The sequence below is a fragment of the Ovis aries genome, chromosome 24, assembly GCF_016772045.2.
Source record: "Ovis aries strain OAR_USU_Benz2616 breed Rambouillet chromosome 24, ARS-UI_Ramb_v3.0, whole genome shotgun sequence".
NCBI lineage: Eukaryota > Metazoa > Chordata > Mammalia > Artiodactyla > Bovidae > Ovis > Ovis aries.
Window position 1 is genome coordinate 33,153,902 of NC_056077.1, and position 18,672 is coordinate 33,172,573.

Below are 18,672 nucleotides of genomic sequence, written 5' to 3' on the forward strand. Positions count from 1 at the left end.
CACGTTGGCTGAGCACCTTCCCGCCCCTGGCAAGCCCTTTCATCTTACAAAGGCCCTTTGCTTTTTTGGCAATCAGAAGTAAAATGTTAGGGGTTGCCCGCTCTGCACGACTCCAGCGTAGTGCTCCCCCCCCCCCCATCCACTGTCCCTGTTGCTTCTTACCTGGCCTGTCGCCGCTGCTCCCCCTTGCACTCCGCTCAGTCCGTGCTCCAGCTACAGAGAGCTCCCTGCTGTCTAACAGTGCAGCGTCCTTCCAGCGTCTCCTCAACCCCTCAGCCCATCACCACTCCACTAAAGTCAAGTGGTCCCACTTGTAATTTCTGAATCCCAGGGACGTCTCAGGCCTTACTTTGCACACGGTGCCTTGAATGCTCGTCCAAATACGCTGTTCTCCCTACTTGTGTCTAGCAAACTCCTGCTCATCTAAGATCCAGCGGGAGCACCTCCTTTGAAGTTCCATGAAGCCAAGAACCAGTTCACTCACATGGTCCTCACCAGTTTTGTCCTAGAGTTTAACGTGCAGCCAGGAACAAGGGAGGCTCTTGTGAACTATGTGGGAGTCTAGAGGCCTGGGTTCCTGTCCTGGCTCCACTACTGACTTGTCTGGTGACGTTGGGAAGCTGTTGTCACCTCTAAAATGAGGTTAAATCAATACATGAAAGTAATCTTTTTTTTTTTTTAATAAATGTGATGTTTGAACATCATGGCCTGTGGGATCTCTTGCAGCCCTTTATGATCCATGACCCGAAATTAGTCCCAAATGCTGAGGGCAAATTATTTCTTTTTTTCCCCCTCCTCTTCCTCCCTTTTCTCAATTTTTTTTTTATAAGCTTGAGACCTGTGTCAACTTTAGTAATGTAAGAGCCAGTTATTTAACCAGCAAAAGTGAGGTTATTTAGGAATAGGAAGAGAAATCGCAAATTAGGGAACACAAGCTATGATAGACCACAGGCAAATCCAGAGAACGAGGAAGGGATTGCTTTTATAGGGAAGGGATTGCTTTTATAGGGAAAAGGGGATAGTTGGAAGGGGCTGTGATAACCAGAGTCCTTTGGAAGCCGGGACTCCAAAGTATGGTGACTTCCCATTGGTGGGGTAGAGGCATCTTCCTGTCCCAGATGTAGGGTTTGTCTATTCCTGTTTGGAGTAACAAGATACATGGTGAGGCACACGAGCCCTCCGCTACAGGCCTGTCCCAACGCCCAATTTTAGCTGTGTGTTAGTTGCTCAGTCGTGTCTGACTCTATGGGACCCCAAGGGCTGTAGCCCAACCAGGCTCTGTCCATGAGATTCTCCAGGCAACAATATTGGAGTGGATTGCCATGCCCTCCTTCAGGAGATCTTCCCTACCCAGGGATCAAACCCTGGTCTCCTGCATTGCAGGCAGATTCTTTACCAGCTAATCTAGGAAAAGTGAAAGTCACTCAGTCATGTCCAACTCTTTGGGACCCCAGGGACCATACAGTCCATGGAATTCTCCAGACCAGAATACTGGAGTGGGTAGCCGTTCCCTTCTCCAGGGCATCTTCCCGACCCAGGAATCGAACCAGGGTCTCCTGCATTGCAGGCAGATTCTTTACCAACTGATCTTGCTGCTACTGCTAAGTCACTTCGGTTGTGTCCGACTCTGTGTGACCCCATAGATGGCAGCCCACCAGGCTCCCCTGTCCCTAGGATTCTCCAGGCAAGAACACTGGAGTGGGTTGCCATTTCCTTCTTCAATTCATGAAAGTGAAAAGTGAAAGGGAAGTCTCTCAGTCGTGTCCGACTCTTCGCGACACCATGGACCGCAGCCTACCAGGCTCCTCTGTCCATAGGATTTTCCAGGCAAGAGTACTGGAGTGGGGTGCCATCGCCTTCTCCGAACTGATCTTGGGAGTACTTTAAAACTGGATTCCTTCCAGAAGTGGAATGGATTCAAGAAACTCAGCTAAAACTGAACAGGCCAGTAGGGGGAGCTCTCATACCCCGTCAAGCATCTTCAATTACTCCAAACAGGAGCAGACCAACACCCCCATCTGGAACCAGAGGGTGCCGCTGCTTTAGCAGCCCAACCAACGATGACCACAACCAGCACCCAGCTACTGCAGCAGACGATGGCCAGCAGCACAGAGCAGCCCCCTCAGGCAATGTCATAGCAAAATGCTGCCTATGAAGCACCTCCCCATGGAAGACTTTCATTGTCCCCCAACAAGAGAGAGGATTTCTGTAAAGTACCAGAGCGCACATCTCCTGTGGCCTTTGCCAGCACAGTGCTACAGTGACCCCTACCATTCAGTGAGCCACGGTTCAGTCTTTACCAGCGAAGTCTGGGTCTCAGCTCTGGGGGTGGCCTCTTTCTTTTGTTGTGCAGTTGCTCAGTCGTATCAGACTCTGTGACCCCATGGACTCAGTATGCCAGGTTTCCCTGTCCTTTACAATCTTCGGGGTACCCTATCTCAGCCCTAGGGTTGGGGACTGCTCCCTGTGTCTACTATGCCTGTATTCTTTATAGAGTTATCTTTACTTCATGCTAGCCAAACCCTTGTTACCATTAATAATTCTTCATATTAAACCCCCTGTTCAAATCACAGGTGGTTTCTAGTCTCCTCATTCAACTTTGATCCACCAACTAACAAGCTCCTAATTTCATTAAACCCATTTCTAACACTCATTAAACTAATTAGCAAACCCTCTAGTGTTGATGGAAAGAGAGATGCCTGGCAGCTCCTGGGAGCTGGCTCTGGTGTGTGACTACTTCAATGAAATGCTACCTGACCACACACCAGGAGTGTGTTTGGGACCCCAACCCCCAACCCCAGAACACCCAGGAGGGCGGGGTTGTTGGAGCTGAGTGAGGAGGTGACAGGTAAGAGACGAGGTTGAAAAGATGGAGGAAGAAGGATGGCAGATCACTCTGGCCTCTCAGCCATGGCAAAGTCTGGGGCTTTTACCTGGGTTTGTGACGCTATAGATGTGTACTGGAGCGGGTGCATCCACCGTGTCCTCAGTCTGACATCTCTGACATGGTGGGGTGAGCAGTTCCATGCAAGGTTTGGCTCTCTCCAAGCTACGTGTCCCATGTGCATGCCGGGCATTTTAAAATCTCTACCAAACACTCCAGAGATGCCTCAGACACAGAGAGGGGCTCACAGACCCCCCACCCCCACCCCCGCCACACACACACACAGCCTGGAAGAGACAAGGAATTAACACCCTAAGGCAAACTTCAACCGATGGGCTTAGGAGCTCATGGATAAATGCTACCACTGAGGCCAATTCAGGGAGGCTGTCTGTGCACTTCTCAGGATCCTGGCAGATTCAGGAGCCCACGGACCACAGAGGCAGACTCAACAGTGCTCCTTACATCTGCCTTTCCTGCCTGACTCGCCACACCTCTCTGCTCTTCCCTGGGGAACACAGTTGGGACACACATTTCTAGCAGCTCACACTGGTTTCCTCACCCTGTCTTGACTTCAGTTCAGTTCAGTCACTCAGTCGTGTCCAACTCTTTGCGACCCCATGAATCACAGCACGCCAGGCCTCCCTGTCCATCGCCAACTCCCGGAGTTTACCCAAACTCATGTCCATCGAGTTGGTGATGCCATCCAGCCATCTCATCCTCTGTCGTCCCCTTCTCCTCCTGCCCCAATCCCTCCCAGCATCAGGGTCTTTTCCAATGAATCAACTCTTCGCATGAGGTGACCAAAGTACTGGAGTTTCAGCTTCAACATCAGTCCTTCCAATGAACACCCAGGACTGATCTCCTTTAGGATGGACTGGTTGGCTGTCTTAACCTAGGCAGTGTTAAATGAGAAGCCACACTGCACCCCAGTTGGAACTGTAGACCTGAGATCATGTTTGGCTCCTGCAAACACCAGATGGATAATGGCAGACAACTGTAAACTACTATGAACTTAGCCAGTTGCTTAATCCAATCATAGCTTTTGAGTCAGGGGTAGTATTTTACTAGAACAGATCAACATGGTTTCTGGAACTTCCAGATGATACTGATCTGGTGAATAGGTTCTTTTCAATCCCAGTGGTAAAGAGGACCAAAGGCAGCTTGCCTCTGTATGGAAAGGATACTACTACTCATTACTTCTCCCTGCCCTCACTCCTGAAACCTCCAAATCTAAGGCTCTGGGTACAAGACTTTGTGTCTATCTCTTTTATTGATAAAGCTGAGACATATATTGATAAAGGAGAACTATGTAAAGATTATTGTATGCGGTTTCTCCGGAGAACCAAGAGGAGGAACAGGATTCCCACTATGTGCCATCTGCAAGCTGGAGACCCAGGAGACGGTGTAGTTGTAGACTACTGCTGGTGCAGTTCCGGTGTAGTTCTGGTGTAGTTCCAGTCTGAGCCCAAAGACCTGAGAACCAGGGTAGCAATGGCGGAGTTTCCAGATTGAGGGCAGGGGAAGATCAATGTCCCAGGTCAAACAGGCAGAGAGAAAAAAAAAGAACATTCAACCTTCTTTGCCTTTTTGTTCAACTGGGGCTGTCAGTGGGCTGGCTGAGGCCCACGCACGCTGGGGAGGGCCAGCTTCTGTACTCAGTCCACCCATACAAAAGCTCATCTCTTCCAGAAACACCATCATAGGCACACTCAGAAATGTTTCACCACCCCTGGGCATCCTGTGGCCCAGCTCAGCTGACATATTAAATCAACCATCACAACTAGTAATATAGTTACGATATACTTGTATATGTATAAAATGCATATATAATTGTCAACTGTTCTTTCATAAGCAGGGCTGTCTTTTTATCTAGTGAATTTTTTGGTTTTAGATATCTGTTATTTTGCAAAACTGACAATGCTGACAATACTTGCCAGAGTTAAACAATCAATAGCCCTTCATGGGTCTTCTGAATTTCCAGGACATTTTTCTTTTAAGGGATATCTGAAAGAACCATTGGTTTGAGATTTAGGAACAAAAGGGTGCCGTGTCATGCTCTGCAAGGTGAACCAGAGCCACTGGGTGGCAATGTTTGCCTGTTAATTTTCTGGCTCCCACTAAGGAAGACAGATTAAAACAGCCTAAAAGTTGAGTGTGGCTCAAGGAGACCTGAATTTAGTCACACCTGGGCTTTTACATTTTGCTATCAACGCCTGGTTGGTTTTCTATACTGGCTTTATGCTGGCAAAGACTTACATTTTTGTCCAAATTGCTATTCCGAACAGACAGTCCTACAGCAAAATATCAGTTACCCTCAAATGTTAAAATGTCTGTGAATTGTTAGCCAAACTAAATCTCCCCACTAATAATGTCATCTTTCTGTAGACATTCTAATTTCTTTGTTACTTTGGGACAGCTGAAATTCTCCAGTTAGGGAAAGAGTGAACTTAATTAGTCGTATATATTTTTATTATTAACTTTGAATTACACAATTAATCTATGACTTTTACCTTTGTAGAAAAACAAATCAAACACTACACATGGCTAAGGCTAAAGACTCATTTAACCACCGCACCACATATATATGGTACTATGGAAAAATATTTTATTTTTGCTATGTGTGTGTTTTTTAAAAATTAGATAACATGTATTTCAACTTCATCTTCTCACTCAAAACTATACTGGAAATACTTTCACAACAATGTGTTTGGATTTACCCATTCTTTTCCACTCTTGGATATCAGTGTAAGTGAACTACATCTTATTTAACCATTCTTCTGATGGACATTCGAGTTGTTTCCAGTTTTTTCTATTATAGTGAATATTCTTGTATACGTTCCTTTTGCATTAATTTGAGGGTATCTTTTGGGTAGATGGGAAGCCCCAGTGGCTCAAGAGGTAAAGAATCCTGCAATGTAGGAGATGAGGGTTCCATCCGTGGGTTGGGAAGATCCCCTAGAGGAGGAAATGGCAACCTACTATAGTATCCTTGCCTGGAAAATTCCATGGACAGAGGAACCTGGTGGACTACAGTCCATAGGGTGGCAAATAGTCGGACATGACTGAGCACATACATGCAACCACCCCAACCAGGGTAAATACTGAAAAACAAAACTGCTGGTCACAGAAAATACTCATGTGGAAAATTTAATAAATGACTTTAATTTCCAAAAGTTGTACTTCAATAGAATATGGGTAGATTCATTTTTCCATACACCCAATACCTGGATACAAACTTTTCAACTCTTTGTCAATCTAATACCTAAAGCACATTTCATTACTGATTCACTTTTTATTTCTGTAATCTCTAGAAGGTTTAAACATGCTTACTAGCATTTCATGATTTTCCTTTCCTGAGAATTATCTATTCACATTCTTGGCCACATTTCTATTGGGTTGTTTGTCTTACTAATTTATAGAAGTGACTGATATATTTTGCATAGAAATTGTTATGTGTTGAAAGCTGTTGAAAATTTTTATTTTTTTAATTTATGGTGTCTTTTGTCCTATACAATTTTATTTTCTTATAGTTAGTTTTACTAAATTTATCGTTTCGAGCTTTTGCTTTCTATGTCTTGTTTAGGAAAAGTACTACCCAAGAAAAGAAGGATATTCTGTAATATTTGTAAAGCTCTTAATGAAACACTTGTATTTGGAGTTGATTTTTATGAGTGGTGTGAGACCAGACTGTATAATTCTTCTTTCAAACAGATATCTCACTGCCCCTAAATTATTGGCTATTAACAGACTTTATCTGAAGATCTGAAATGCCATTTATAACATATGATAAATTTCCTTATACACTGGCCAATTTCTGAACTCAATTTTTGTTTCTACTGATTTATTCTCAACTAACATGACGTTTTACCTGCTACAGCTTTACAATATGCTCTTTTATTCAATCAAATCCCACTTCTTTGTTCTTTTACAAAATTGCCTTTGCTATTCATAACATTTACTCTCATATAAATTTTAAAATCATCTTGCCAAGTTGCATTAAAAAAAATCCCACTGGGATTTTTTTTATTGGAGTTGCATTAAATTAATGAGCTAATTTAGAGAAATTAACTAGAAGAAACGGCATTTTTACAATCTTGAGTCTTCCCATGTCACATAAATGTGGCATACTTTAATATTACCATTGGTTTCAGCCATCTGCTTGATGAATTCAGCTCACTACTTGGGGATAAATTCTTCTTTCAATTTTCTAAGAAAAGGGTACTTCCAACTTTTTAGGGCATTAGTCTTCAAATTATTTTGATTATGCATCCCTATGGGAAAAATTGGTAAGCATGAGAAAATATATACAAGTTATTTGCATATGAAAGTTATGATCAACCTAGACAGCATATTAAAAAGCAGAGACATTATTTTGTCAACAAAGGTCCATCTAGTCAAGGCTATGGTTTTTCCAGTAGTCATGTATGGATGTGAGTTGGACTACAAAGAAAGCTGTGCACTGAAGAATTGACGCTTTTGAGCTGTGGTGTTGGAGAAGACTCTTGAGAGTCCCTTAGACTGCAAGGAGATCCAACCAATCCATCCTAAAGGAGATCAGTCCTGGGTGTTCATTGGAAGGACTGATGTTGAAGCTGAAACTCCAATACTTTGGCTACCTAATGCAAAGAGCTGACTCATTTGAAAAGACCCTGATGCTGGGAAAGATTGAGGGCAGGAGGAGAAGGGGACAAGAGAAGATGAAATGGTTGGACGGCATCTCTGACTCAATGGAAATGGGTTTGGATGGACTCCAGGAGCTGGTGATGGACAGGGAGGCCTCGTGTGCTGCGTTATGGGGTCACAAAGAGTCGGACAGGACTGAGTGACTGAACTGAACTGATACTAATATGAAGTTTATGAAATATACAAGGAAATTATTTAAATAATGAGATAAAGATTAAACAAACAATAATTTAAAAACAAATGTCTTATTTATTTTAGCTAAATTTCCATTTCTTTTCTACATATTGTTGTTGAGTCACTAAGTCATGCCTGACTATTGTGCCACCCCATGGACTATAGCCCGCCAGGCTCCTCTGTCCATGGAATTCTCCAAGCAAGGGTACTGGAACAGGTTGCCATTTCCTTCTCCAGGGTATCTTCCCAATCCAGGGACTAAAACCACATCTCCTGCATTGCAGGCAGATTCTTTATCACTGAGCCACCAGGGAAGCCTGAAGCTCTTGATATACAGGTTAAGTTTTAAATCAATCATTATTATTCACTAGCTCCAGATTTGGGATTTCACCTGCTCACTTCAACTCACAGGTAAATTTAAAAGCATTGCTCACCCTACTTTCCCCAATCATTTGCAGACAGAGAAGAATGGCAAAAAAAAAAAAAAAAAATTGTTTTGCCTGCCATACACGTTGCAGGCTGAGGTAGAATAGGGTGGCACCAGCTCTTACACCAGCTCTTAAATGTCATTTTGCTGGTCTATTTAATGCCACACTTTCCACATTTTGTGGAGGTTTGGTTTTTTTTGTTTGTTTGTTTTGATGATTTTGCTATTTAAAATGGTCCTCAAACTGTAAGCACTGAAGACTGCAATGAGCGTTAGGTAGAAAACACTTTGTGTTAGCTAAGCTTCCTTCCTTCACGGCACTGTTGGCCGTGAGTCCGTGTCTTTAAACAGACACACACATAAAACAAAGTTACGTTTAATAGTGCCACGAAAATGTGAAGAGGCTGGCAGAACCCTGTTTGCTAAGGCTTTTTTACAGGCCATGACTTCTGAATAACGAAGAATCAACTATAACATACCACAAGGATTTTCAAACATTGCTTTTAAAAATATCATAAAGCAGGTACCATCTCAGCTAATTGCTAGTTATCTTTACCTTGGAAGCACAGCTTTTTAAAACAGTATCTCCTAGGAAGCAGACCATTGTTGCTGCTGCTGCTGCTAAGTCGCTTCAGTCATGTCTGACTCTGTGCGACCCCATAGATGGCAGCCCACCAGGCTCCCCCGTCCCTGGGATTCTCCAGGCAAGAACACTGGAGCAGGTTGCCATTTCCTTCTCCAATGCATGAAAGTAAAAAGTGAAAGTGAAGTCGCTCAGTCGTGTTCAACTCTTAGCGACCGCCTGTACTGCAGCCTACCAGGCTCCTCCATCCATGGGATTTTCTAACCAAGAGTACTGGAGTGGATTGCCATTTCCTTCTCGAATACCCTGGTTCAGTTCAGTTCAGTTCAGTCACTCTGTCGTGTCTGACTCTTTGCGACTCCATGAATCGCAGCACGCCAGGCCTCCCTGTCCATCACCAACTCCCAGAGTCCAATCAAACTCATGTGCATTGAGTCGGTGATGCCATCCAGCCATCTCATTCTCTGTCATCCCCTTCTCCTCCTGCCCCAATCCCTCCCAGCATCAGGGTCTTTTCAAATGAGTCAATTCTTTGCATGAGGTGGCCAAAGTATTGGAGTTTCAGCCTCAGCATCAGTCCTTCCAATGAACACCCGGGACTGGTCTTCTCCTTTAGGATGGACTGGTTGGATCTCCTTGCAGTCCAAGGGAATCTCAAGAGTCTTCTCCAACACCACAGTTCAAAAGCATCAATTCTTTGGCACTCAGCTTTCTTCACAGTCCAACTCTCACATCCACACATGACCACTGGAAAACCATAGCCTTGACTAGACGGACCTTTGTTGGCAAAGTAATGTCTCTGCTTTTGAATATGCTCTCTAGGTTGGTCATAACTTCTCTTCCAAGGAGTAAGCATCTTTTAATTTCATGGCTGCAGTCACCATCTGCAGTGATTTTGGAGCACAAAGAAATAAAGTCTGACACTGTTTCCACTGTTTCCCCATCTATTTCCCATGAAGTGATGGGACCAGATGCCATGAGCTTCGTTTTCTGAATGCTGAGCTTTAGGCCAACTCTTTCACTCTCCTCTTTTACTTTCATCAAGAGGCTTTTTAGTTTCTCTTCACTTGCTACCATGAGGGTGGTGTCATCTGCATGTCTGAGGTTATTGATATTTCTCCCGGCAATCTTGATTCCAGCTTGTGTTTCTTCCAGCCCAGCATTTCTCATGATGTACTCTGCATAGAAGTTAAATAAGCAGGGTGACAATATACAGCCTTGACATATTCCTTTTCCTATTTGGAACCAGTCTGTTGTTCCATGTCCAGTTCTAACTGTTGCTTCCTGACCTGCATATAGGTTTCTCAAGAGGCAATCAGGTGGTCTGGTATTCCCATCTCTCTCAGAATTTTCCACAGTTTACTGTGATCGACACAGTCAAAGGCTTTGGCATAGTCGATAAAGCAGAAATAGATGTTTTTCTGGAACTGTCTTGCTTTTTCTATGATCCAGTGGATGTTGGCAATTTGATCTCTGGTTCCTCTGCCTTTTCTAAAACCAGCTTGAACATATGGAAGTTCACCGTTCACTATTTCAAATCCTGAAAGATTATGCTGTGAAAGTGCTGCACTCAATATGCCAGCAAATTTGGAAAACTCAGCAGTGGCCACAGGACTGGAAAAGGTCAGTTTTCATTCCAATCCTAAACAAAGGCAATGCCAAAGAATGCTCAAACTACCGCACAACTGCACTCATCTCATGCTAGTAAAGTAATGCTCAATACCCTTGTTAGCCACTCACAAAAAAAAAAGTTCAGGGAATTTGGGACACTTGCCTTTCTGCAAAAGAAAATGTGTATTAGAACTCTAAGATAGTAAAGAAAAAGGAATGAGAACAGTGTCTTCAATTGTGTCTAAATAGTCCTTTAAAATAAGGCATGCTATGTAAATCTGAGCAATGGGTAAACGGTTTCCATTACCCTATTCTTTTGCAGTCCGTGGGGTCTTAAGAGTCAGACACGACTTAGCTACTGACAACAGCAGCAACTCTCCTTCTGGCATATTTAAAATAAAAATGTAACGGACTTTGATTAAACAACACTAATACTTGACTCTTCGCTGGAGAACCAGCACCATCAGGAGGACACCAGCACCATCAGGAGGACAGCTCTCGACTCCTTAGTAATGTCACTGAGTGAGTGAGTGAGTGAGGTCGCTCAGTCGTGTCCCACTCTTTGCGACCCCGTGGACTGTAGCCCACCAGGCTCCTCCGTCCATGAGTTTCTCTAGGCAAGAATACTGGAGTACGTTGCCATTTCCTTCTCCAGGGGATCTTCCCAACCCAGGGATCGAACCCATGTCTCCTGAATTGCAGGCAGACGCTTTAACCTCGGAGCCACCAGGGAAGCCCAGTAAAGTCACTGAGTCCCATCAAAAGGTCAGGACACAACTGTTAACAGTATTACAATGTAACTCAATGGCTTTAAGGCAGATTCACAGGTCACTGGAGCTATGACCTCACCGCTTAAAGCTACAAACTGCAATCATGCGAAAAAGTGTAAAATTAACTAAGAGCAAGAAAGGACATCCACGTTTGGAGGCGGTGTCGGGGGCGGCGGGCGACACGTGCAGACACGCATCAAAGGCTGGAGATGGACAAGCACTTCTGGCCCTGAACAGCGCGGGACTAAGCGACTTCCAACAAACTCAATGTGCAGCTAAAGTGGATTCCACGGCACCGGAAACGGCAACTCCCACTTGGGGCGCTGCGGACACACGAGTCCAGGCTGCCTTCCAGGAAGCCAAAAAAAAAAAAAAAAAAAAAGGAAAAGAAAGAAAGAAAAAGGAGGGATAGTGGAGAGCAGGGCTCCGGCCGCCGCCCACAACGCCGAGCCCTCGCCTCCAGACGGTCGCGGCAGGCCGCACTCGGCGCCAGGCACTCCCAGGTGGCCCAGACCTCAGACCCCGCGGCCGGCCGGGCGCAGCCCGCCGGCGGGGACCTCAGGTGCGTATCCCGCCCCCGCCGCAGCCGCCATTAAGAGCGGGTGCTTTGCTTGGAACTTTTTCGTCCCGCAGACCTGGCGGAGGGGAAGCCTGGCGAGGCTACCCACCCAGGCGTGCGCTGCAACCCCCCCCTCCTCAGGCGGCCCGACGGGCCCCCCGAACCAGTTCCCGGCGGGAAGGGCCCAAGGAGTGGGGGTGGGGCGAGGAAGCCCAGGCGCGGGGGCAACGGTCGCACGCACGGAACGCGCATCCCTTCCCCTTCTGATTGGCTGAGCGGTGGCAGTGGGGGCGGGTGCTTGCCGGCTCTGGACTCTAGGGCCTGCTGTGCCGGAGGTCACGCTCCGGCGGTCGTACGCGGGGATACTGCGCTGCGTGCGGAAGTGCGTGATTGGTTAGGTGGTGGGGGCGGGTTAGCCGCTGTTGCCTGGTAACTGCGTCCAGCTCCGCGGCGGAGGCGTCCCGATCCCTTGCCTCCTGTCGCGCTCGTTGCCGAGTGCCGCGCGACCTGGGTTTTGTCGTGGGTGTGCCCAGTGGGGCGGCCACCCGCGGCCGGCTTGTGAGCAGAAAACCAATCCAGAGGCCGGAAGAAGAGTCTCTGGTCCTGAACTACACTCCGTCACGGTTATGATTTAGATGTAAAGGAGAAAAAAGGCTTGGAGGGCTGTTTTCCCCGTCCTTGCTGTTTAATGGCAGCTTTATTGACACTCCATGAAATTCACCTTTAAAAGTGTGTAGTTTAGTGTATGTGAAGTGCTAAATCGCTTCAGTCGTGTCGACTCAACGACCCAATGGAGCCCGCCAGGCTTCGCTGTCCGTGGGATTTCCCAGGCAAGAATACTGGAGTGGGTTGTCATCTCCAGGAGATCTGCCCAACCCAGGGATCGAACCCATGGCTCTTGGCCTCCTAGGCGGGTTCTTGACCACTAGCACCACCTGGAAAGCCCCGTATAGTTCAGTGATTATTGTTTATTCACAGTTATGCAGCCATCACCACTAATTACAGAACATTTCAGTTCAGTTCAGTCGCTCAGCCGTATCCGACTCTTTGCGACCCCATGAATCACAGCACGCCAGGCCTCCCTGTCCATCACCAACTCCCAGAGTTTACCCAAACTCATGTCCATCGAGTCGGTGATGCCATCCAGCCATCTCATCCTCTGTCGTCCCCTTCTCCTGCCCCCAATCCCTCCCAGCATCAGGGTCTGTTCCAATGAGTCAGCTCTTCGCATGAGGTGGCCAAAGTATTGGAGTTTCAGCTTCAGCATCAGTCCTTCCAGTGAACACCCAGGATTGATCTCCTTTAGAAGGACTGGTTGGATCTCCTTGCAGTCCAAGGGACTCTCACGAGTCTGCTCCAACACCACAGTTCAAACGCATCAATTCTTCAGCACTCAGCTTTCTTCACAATCCAACTCACATCCATACATGACTACTGGAAAAACCATAGCCTGGATTAGACAGACCTTACATTTTCATCACCCCAAAAGAAATGCTGAATCCATTAAGACAGTCGTTCCCCTTTCCCACCCCAGCCGTGGACACTACCAATATTCATTCTGTCCGTATGTCTCTGACATTCCAAATAGTTCTTGTTCCACATCGTTCCTAAGCACAGAATCATCAAAGGATCTTTGGGATCTGGCTTCATTCATTCATTCCTTCTTATGGCTGACTAATAATCCATTGTATGGGGGGTATACCACATTTTCATTTTCTGTCAAATGATGAATTTTTAAAAAATTTTTCCACTGTTTGGCTATTATGAATATTGCGGTGAACAGCCATGTTCACATTTGTGTGTGTGTGTGTACATTTGTTTTCAACTCTTGAGTACCTGCCAAGGAGTGGAATTGCTAGGCCGAAAATGTCACTGTTTCATTTCCTGCTGGTAATTTGAAGTAAGCCGATAAGAAGATACAAGATTGGGAATTGGGAAACTGAGTATTGCTCACAGCTGCATGTGAAGAACTGAGCAGGCTCTTCTCCTTTCTTACATTTGGAGAGGAAGGTTTGGTCTGCGTGACCACCCATCTTGCCCTCAGAGGACACACAGCTTGGCACCAGGCAGCTGCAGGCATCAGTCCATTTGGAGTGGGTCCCTGTTCTTCCTGCCTTCCTGTTATTTAGCCCCAGTGTTTGCTGCCCAGCACTCTGGGTCTTTGCCCACACCTGCAGCCTGGATGGTCTCTTCACTTTTTCTCAGGTTTTAGAACTTGCTCACATGCCTTCATTCTCATCCCGGGCGTTCTTGACTCAGCAGCTTAGACCATTTCAGGGCCATCTGACTCCCATTTTGCCTTTATCACCTGCTATCCTGCTGTGTCTTTGCTGCTGTGTCTCACTCCAGAGCACAGGGTGTGGATTTTATTCACTTTTGTTTCCCCCTTGTCCTTCCTGTCAGCAGTGTATGTTTTCATACAGCTGGTGTGCATTACATTTTTAAAAGTTTTAAGCATTCGTTTGGCTAAGCTGAAGTACTTGACTATTTGTTGAGCATTTAATGTTAACTAGGTTTTTTTTTTTTATTTTTTGTCATTGAAAATACGTTATATTTCTAGTTCTTTTCCATACTCCTTGATCCTTCCAGAAGAGTCCTTGTTGTCTTGAAATTTGTTATTATTCTTTTTTTTAGAATATTTTTTCTCAGATTGAGATGTAATTGACATATAACATTCTGTTAGTTTTAGGAGTACAACATAGTGATTTGACATATGTATGTATTGTGAAATGACTGGTGAACATCCATCACATCACAGTTACAATTTTTTTTTCTCGTGGTAAGATCAGTTCTCTCAGCAACTTTCAAATATACAGTACAGTATTATTAGCTATGGGCTTCCCAGGTGGCTCAGTGGTAAAGAATTCACCTGCTGATGCCGGAGATGCAGGAGATATGAGTTCGATGCTTGGGTCAAGCAGATCCCCTGTGGAAGGAAATGGCAATCCACTCCTGTATTCCTGCCTGGGAGATCGCAAGGACAGAGGAACTTGGCGGGCTATAGTCCATGGGGTCTCAAAGAGTCAGACACGACTGGGCATACATGCACGCATTATTAACTGTTGTCACCAAGCTGTCTGTTACATCCTCAGAACGTACTGATTTTATAACTGGGAGTTTGGACCGCTTGACCGCTTCAGTATGTTTCTGTTGAATGATGAATAGGTCCACTTACGTTTGCAGTTTCCATTTACTGTAGACCTGGGAGAAGGTGGCACTTTAGGAACTTGCTAAATACAATCAAGGCCTCAGGGACTTGAAAAAAATTAACCTTTGAAAAGAAAATTCTGGAAACAGCTTAAAAAGCAAAGCAGATGTCTCTCTCAGTATTTCAGAGTTTTGATACATGGAGTGGATGCTGTTCCAAATGCTGAAAATTATAAGTGGTGGAAATGAAATCTAGAAGAGGGATGGGCAAACTTTTTTCTGTAAGGGGTCAGATAATAAATATTTCCAGCTCTGAGGGCATGTGGTCTCTGTCACCTGCAACCTTGCCTTTGCGGAAAAACAGCCAACGGACAAGACGTAAACCAATGAGTGTGGCTGTGTTCCAGTAAAACTTTATTTACCAAAATAGGAGGCAGTCTGGTTTTGATGTTTGCTTTTCATTGGTAAAATATAACATTGAAAAGGAAAGGCCTCAAAGATTTCTGGGAGAGCTAAGAGATTTGAGAGTTGTTTCAGTTTACATCTCCAGTTTTAAAAAAGCAAAAAGTTAAGCACAGTGTAAAATCTGTGATCTAAATGAACATACCCAGTGCTTTGAATTTCAATCACTATATTGGCTTTGGGGGTTTGAACTCTGTGGTACTAGCTCTCATTGTCTAGGACTTTTAGCTTTATTAGAATGCAGTGATTTCTTTTTTTTCCTCAGTGTTCTCAAGGTGAGAAACCACCAAATTAGCTTATAATCATGGTTCGTTAGTTTTGATGTGCTATTAACGCATGATGTGTTCTAAAGCGTAAAGTATAGAAGACAAAGTTCCTGCCTCCATTTGTTGTTAAGTAAAGGGTGCAAGTAGGTGATAATTATAAAACATTCACTTTTAGAATTAAATTATAAAACATTCATTTTTTAAATTTACTACCATTGATGCCCACTGATAAAATCTTTTTTGAGTTCCAACTAGTTTCATTCTGCCTATTATTTTATTCTCTGTTAAAGTTTTGGCATCACAGTCCTCTCAGAGACTATTGTGGTGTAATTACAGATTGGATGGGCGCATAAAATAAGAGGCTGGAATATGCCAGTCTTTTAAGTGGGCTCATCTCTGGTAGCTGTCAGTGTGAGCATCTCAAAACATCAAGTCTGATTATATTATTTTAAAATGTGTAGTTTTCATACATTATGGCCCCTCACTACATCATTGGATAATTAACGGTGGAAACAATGACCCAGGTCAACACTGCAGGAAAAACTGGCTCTGAGGGACTTAGCAAGAGATCACAGCAAGGTCACGATGAATCCAGAATTCATGCCGTGGACAGGAGAGTTAGCAAACTGTGGCCTTGAGGGCTCCAGAGGTTGCTAAGTGACCAGCCAGGAGAAGGCTTGAGAGAGGCTGAAAAGTATTAAAGTTGTGGCTGGAAGACATGAACTCTAAGGACATATCTGTCAATGGCAAAATTCTAAGCCAAAAGGGAAACCACCCCCAAAGAGGGGGTGGACAGGTGATAGGCAGCGCAGAGCCTGCCAAGGGTGGCTGACATATTTCAGAACCACTTACCCGAAAAAGTGTGCAGTGTCGGCAAAGTTGCATGGGCAGATTAAGAGTCAGAAAAGCCTCTCTCCTAAACAATTAAACAAATCATAGAAGAAAAGTGTTCCCTCTGGGAAAGGTGTTCACTGCTTCCTCCCACAGTGTTGACCGTACTTGAATTTACCTTTTGGTGTCCCTACTTTCTTTGTAAGACACAACTCTGCCAAATGAGACATAGTCTTATTTTTAAGCAGTATTTGAATTAATTGACTCAGAAAGGTGATAGTCAAGAATATCAGTTTCTTCGGACTTCCCTGGCAGTCTAATGGTTGACACTTCAACTTCCAATGTAGGAGGTCCGGGTTTGATCCCTGGTCGGGGAGGGCAGCCAAAAAACCGAACCATAAAACAGAAACAGTATTGTAACAAATTCAGTAAAGACTTTCAAAGTGATCCGCATAAAAAATAGTATTAATAATAAAAAGACTATCAGCTTCTTCATCACAGTTTTAAATAATGGCTCAAATGGTAAAGAATCTGCCTGCAACGGAGGAGACACAGGTTCAATCCCTGAGTCAGGAAGATCTACTGGAGAAAGGAATGGCTATCCACTCCAGTATTCTTGCCTGGAGAATTCCATGGACAGAGAGAGGAGCCTGGTGGGCTACAGTCCAGGGGGTTGCAAAGAGTCGGACAAGACTTAGTGACTAAACATCAACAGCAAGATAAAAGTTGACCAATGTTTGCTATATTTAAAAGGTGATTTAAAAATCCTTGTGAGATTTCTATAACTTACAATGGGAAAGAGATTTTAATATTTCAACAAAGTAATGCAGGTGATGTGTAAAAATATAGACAAGAAATAGAAGTGAAATTCTGTCTTTGCCAATAGATAGATTTTGCACAAATAAAAATTATTTCAAGTTGGGACTTTCACATGAAGTAGTTTAATCTGAATTCTTGATGATACAGTTTAAATACTTGTTAAAGGAATTATAAAACCCATTGACTGTACTATTTTAAGAGACAGAAATGTGTGTATATTTGATGTAAGCTTAAAAAATAATTTTTAGAAATTTGAAACAGTATCAAACTTACAGAAAAATTACAAGTGTAGTACGAAGAAGTTTTATTTTTTCTGAGCCATTTGAGATAAAGTATCTGTGGCCACATCATCCTTAGATTACTGATAAACATCATGAAGTTTTATCAGTTATCTCTGTATACTGTTCCCTATAGCAAAACATTGGGTTGCTACATTTCCCGATATAGAAAATATTGGGTTAGCCAAAAAAGTTCATTTAGATTTTTCCATACCATCTTATAGAAAAACCTGAATGAACTTTCTGGCCAGCCCAATATTTTGCCCATCACACATAGAAGATTTGTATCCAGAAAATATAAACTCAATAATAAAAATAAGCAGACAATCTAGTTTGAAAATGGACAAAAAATCTGAACAAGACATTTCACTGAATACGCTATATGGATGGCAGAAGAGCACATGAAAGATGCCTAGTACTTTTAGTCATTGGGAAATTGCCAACAAAACTGCGAAGTGATATCACTACCCACCTATTAAAGTTGCTAAAAAGAATTTTTTAAAGCTGACAATATTGCATGTTGACAAGGATGCAGAGCAGCTGGAATTCTCACATATTAGTGGTAGGGATATATTCTCATACGGCTTCCCTGGCAGCCCAGTTGGTAAAGAATCCTCCTGCAATGCAGGAGACCCTGGTTCGATTCCTGGGTCAGGAAGATCTCCTGGAGAAGGGAAGGGCTACCTCCTCCAGGATTCTTGGGCTTCCCTTATGACTCAGCTGGTAAAGAATCCGCCTGCAATGTGGGAGACCTGGGTTCGATCCTGGGTTGGGAAGATCCCATGGAGAAGGGAAAGGCTACCCACTCCTGTCTTCTGGCCTAGAGAATTCCATGGACTGTATAGGCCCTGGGGTCACAAAGAGTCGGTCACGAGTGATCGACTTTCCTTTCACTCTATTCTCATATATTAGTGGTAGGAATTGGAAAAGATCCTGATGCTGGGAAAGATTAAAGGCAAAAGAAGAAGAGGGTGGCAGAGGATGAGATGGTGAGGTAGCATTACTGACTCAATGGTCATGAATTTGAGCAAGCTCCAGGAGATAATGCAGGACAGGGGAGCCTGGCCTGCTGCAGTCCATGGGGTCAAGAAGAGTCAGACATGACTTAGCAACTGAACAACAACAAAAGTGGTAGGAAAACAAAATGGTACAACCACTTTGGAAAACAGTTTCACTTC

The 18,672-nt window shown here is 44.3% G+C and overlaps 1 protein-coding gene across 4 annotated transcripts in view; it reads left to right on the forward strand.

Annotated features, from left to right (window-relative positions):
* Window positions 1-11,438: 11,438 nt before the first annotated feature.
* LOC101112784 (general transcription factor II-I repeat domain-containing protein 2) overlaps window positions 11,439-18,672 on the forward strand; it is a 58,889-nt gene continuing 51,655 nt past the window's right edge. For all 4 annotated transcript variants that reach the window (XM_060405609.1, XM_042240351.2, XM_004020955.6 and 1 more), the window contains exon 1: window positions 11,439-11,694. The gene's annotated coding sequence lies outside the window, so the exon portion shown is untranslated. The remainder of the gene's footprint in view (window positions 11,695-18,672) is intronic.